The following is a 4,387-nucleotide window of genomic DNA, read 5'->3' as shown; positions in this document are numbered from 1 at the left end:
TTATACTATAATAGACAAAGTGCTAGTCAATAGGTCTTTTATTGTAAGAACTACCTTCCCTCCGTAACTTGATTTGTGCCACTATTAGAACCTCTACTTGGAATATTATTGCTTTTTAATTTTTGACTCATGTACTTTTAACTTGTTAGTTAAATTTGTGTCTTCAAGGCTGCAACACTTCCATGACACATCTTCAAGGATATGAACATGTACGGCTAAGCACAATTGATAATAGTGCATCTAAATTCCAAAATCAATCTCGTTTTGGTTTTGATTTGCGTGCTTCTTATTGACAGTTATTTTGAACATTTCGTCATTTGTCTGTTGACCATCCAAATATCTTTCTCTGTGAAAATCCTTTCTATGTCTTTTGCCCATTTTGTAATTATGTTATTAGTACTTGTGGAAGTCCTGTAGGATTATTTAAACGTTTTATATTAGACTCTTGTCTTAAATGATATAGCTAAATGTCCCCCCTCCTCCCCAGTCTGCACGTTTTCTTTTCACACCTCTGTAAAAAGTTTTTGATGAGCACAGACATTTAATCGTTAGAAGGTCCCATTCATCAATTTTATCCTCTCCAGACTGTGCATTTCTGGTAGTATTTGGAAGTTTCTTTACACCACAGGCTAGGCCATTTAAACGTGATCCCACTTTATCTCTTATAAACTTTATAGTTTTTCTTTTTGTCCCAGATCTGTGATCCAACTTGAGTTGATTTTTGTGTATAGTGTGATCTGTGGATCTGGTTTTGGCTTTCTGCAAGTAGCAGTTTAGCTTTGCCAGCACCATTTCTCGAAGAGATTGCTATTTCCCCATTTGATAGGTTTTATTTTGTGTTGAATATCAGTTGATCATAGATAACTAGGTCCATATCTAGAGTCTTAATTTTGTTCCATTGGTCTACATGTCTGCCATTGTAACACTACCATGCTGGTTTGCTTTTATCAATGTGTAGTAGATTTTGATGTCAGTTTGATGTATGTTTCCCTCTAAATATTTGTTTTTCAGAAGAATATTACTTATTCTAGGTTTTTCCTTTCCAAATAAATTGGCGATTTCCCTTAAAAATGAATTTGCTATCTGTACTGAGATTGGATTGAATATGTAGATTGCTTTTGGTAGGATTGTTATTTTCACAATATTGAGTCTTCTTATGAAGGAACAGGCCATATTTATTTATTTAGGTCTTTTATTGTGTCTCCAAGAAATGTTCCGTAATTTTCTTTGTACAGGTCTTTTGTAACTCTAGTAAATTTACTTACAAGTATCTCAATTTGTGATTGGCTTTGTAAATGTTATTGCTTTCTTGGTTTCCTTGTCTGAGTTCTCTTTATAACTGTAGAGGAATCCAATGATTTTTGAACGTTGAACTTATATCCTGCCACTCTATTAAAGTATTCTACTAGTACTAACAGATTTTTGTTGTTGTTGTTGTTGTTGAGTCTTTAGTATTTTCTGTATACAGTATCATAACATCTATATACAGCCCCAGTTTAACAATCTCTTTGCCAATCTGCATGACTTTTCCCCTTCTCTTGTCATATTCTTCCAATATAATATTGAGTAAAAGTGGCGACAGTGTCCATACATGCCTGGTCCCTGTTCACAATGAACATGCTTTTAGTCTTTCTCCATTGTGAACTATGTTGGCCCTTGGTTTTTAAAATCTATTTTTAACTATGTTGAAATGAGGAAATTCCCTTTGATCCTAATTTTACTGAGTGTTTTTATCAGGAAGGGATGTTGGATATTGTCAAATGTCTTTTCTGCATTAATTGGTAATATTGTGTGGTTCCTTTATTTACTTTGTTAATATGGCGTATTGTATTGATTGTTTTTCTTACAATGAGTCATCCTTGCATGTTGTTGTTGTTGTTGTTGTTGTTATGTGCCGTCGAGTCGCCTGCAACTCATGGTGATCCTATGTAAAACAGCCCTAAACTCCGCTCTGTCCTGTGCCAATCACACTGTCTCTGACACTCCCATCCAAATTATCCCAGTCACTGAATCAATCCACCTCATAGAGGGCCTTCCTCTCCTGCGCCGTCCCTCCACCCTCCCAAGCATGATGTCCCTCTCTAAGGACCGGTCTCTCCTCACTACATGTCCGAAGTATGTTAGACGGAGCCTCAGAATCCTTGCCTCCAAGGAGCCACCCGGTTTAACCCTCTCCAGGACAAATCTGTTTGTTTTCCTAGCAGTTCATGGTATTCTCAATACTCTTCTCCAGCACCACATCTCAAAGGTATCAATTCTCCTTCTATCCTCCTTGGTCATTGTCCAACTCTCTGATGCATAACAGGTGATTGCGAAGACCATGGCCTGTATCAGACGCACCTTAGTCTCCAAAGAGACACCATTGCTCGTCAGCACTTTGGAGAGGTCCCTAACAGCAGACTTTCTCACTGCAATGTGCCTTTTAATTTCCTGGCTGCTTGTGCCAAGACTGTTGACTATGGAGCCAAGCAAACTAAAGCTGTGTATACTCTCAATCTCTTCACCATCCATCCTGATGCTGCCGATTGGTCCAGTGGTGAGAATCTTTGTCTTCTTGACATTGAGCCTCCATCCATATTGTAAGCTGCAGTCCTTGACACTCTGCAGCAGGTGCTTCAGGTCCTCTTCAGTTTCAGCAAGCAGGGTTGTGTCATCCGCATAACGCAGATTGTTGATAAATCGTCCACCAATCTTGACCCCACATTTCTCCTCATAGAGCCCAGCCTCCCGGATAATCTGTTCTGCATATAGGTTGAAAAGTTATGGAGATAGGATGCATCCCTGGCGTATGCCCTTCCCAATTTTGAACCATGCAGTGTTTCCTTGATTGATTGATTGATTAATTTGATAATTTATTTTTTTTTTTTGATGTGTAAGGAGGACCAGACACCATTATGGAAGTCCAGCCCACACACGGTTGGGTTTTGGGGTTATTGACAGTTCAGCCTGCAAACAGGTAACTTTCTAGTTTAAGAAACATTTATCCTTTGTCCCCCATGAGGGTGGGAACTTGGAGGTCTCTCTTTCTGTAAGGAATGCATCTTAGTTGTCTCTGTCCCCTCTTTCAGGTCAAAAGCAACATCTGTAATAAGGAACAGAGTATGTCCCCTCCCTTGCTCGATTGTTTCTGAAAAATGAGAAATGAGATCACTTCCAGATCCCTATAAAATTAAAACAGCGCAGACCCCAGAGGCTGCAGTTTTTTGTCTTCTCTGTGTGGTGCGTCTTTCTTTGCTGCAATCCTGTCTTGTCCTCTGTGTGCGTTTGTCTCTTTATGCTCATTTCTTCCAGCTCTTCATATTAGTTTCAATTGTTTCTCTATTCTCAATCTCATTGATTTCAGCTCTTGTCCTTTTATCTTCCTTTCTTCTAGAGGCTGTAGGATTAGATTATTTTTCTTTTTCCTGTTGATGAAGGTGTTAATTAGGTCATTAATTTTTGGTGTTGTTGTTACTTCTATTTTTATGTGTATGCCTATTGATATTAACTGCCTCTGCCTTAGCTGCCTCCTAGAGGTTTCAGTATGTTGTACTTTCATTTTCACTTGTTTCAAGGAAATTTCATATTTCATTCTTTATTTCTTTTATGACACAATCATATTCTAGCAGATAGTTAGCTTCTGCTTGACTGGTTTTGTACATTTTACGACTTATTTTCTAGTTTTTTGGTATTGAGATCTGAGAAGATATTTTGGATTATTATAGTGTTTTTGAATTTGTTGAGGCTTTTTTTGTGTCCTAATATATGATCGACTCTATAGAATGTATCATGTGAACTTGAAAGAAAGTGAATTGAGTTTTAGTTGGGTTCACGACTCTGAATACATCCACAAGGTTGAAGTGGCTGATTGTATAGTTTAGATCTTCTTCATCTTTGCTAATTATCTTTTGAGTTGACCTATCCTTTGGTGACAATTGTGTGTTAAAGACTCCTATCACTATTGTGGTGCTGTCTATTTCTTTCTTCAATTTTGTTAGCCATTGTTTTATGTATTTAACAATCTATTATTTGGTGCATAAATGTTGATCAAGATTATGTCTTCTTGATCTATTATGTCTTTGATCAGTATAATGCCATTCTTATCATTTATGGTGGTTTCCATCCTAAAGTTGATTTTATCAGAGATTAGTATTGCCACTCCTCTTGTCTTGAGGTTGCCAGTTGCTTGATATATTTTTTTCCCCAGCCTTTGATTTTGAGTCTGTCTCTTCATTTTTTTAATTTTTTTTTACATTTGTCTCTTGTAGGCAACATAAACATATTGATGGACTTTGTGGGCTTTTGTTGTTGTTGTTGTTTTTATCTATTCTGCTACTCTTTTTCTAAGTGACTCTCTGTTTTATTTCTCCAGTTCTACTTTTTTTGTCCCACCAGCATGTTGGATACT

The sequence above is a fragment of the Elephantulus edwardii genome, unplaced genomic scaffold, assembly GCF_000299155.1.
Source record: "Elephantulus edwardii isolate Elephantulus edwardi_28Jun2011 unplaced genomic scaffold, EleEdw1.0 scaffold00119, whole genome shotgun sequence".
Classification (NCBI taxonomy): domain Eukaryota; kingdom Metazoa; phylum Chordata; class Mammalia; order Macroscelidea; family Macroscelididae; genus Elephantulus; species Elephantulus edwardii.
This window is presented reverse-complemented; position numbering follows the sequence as displayed.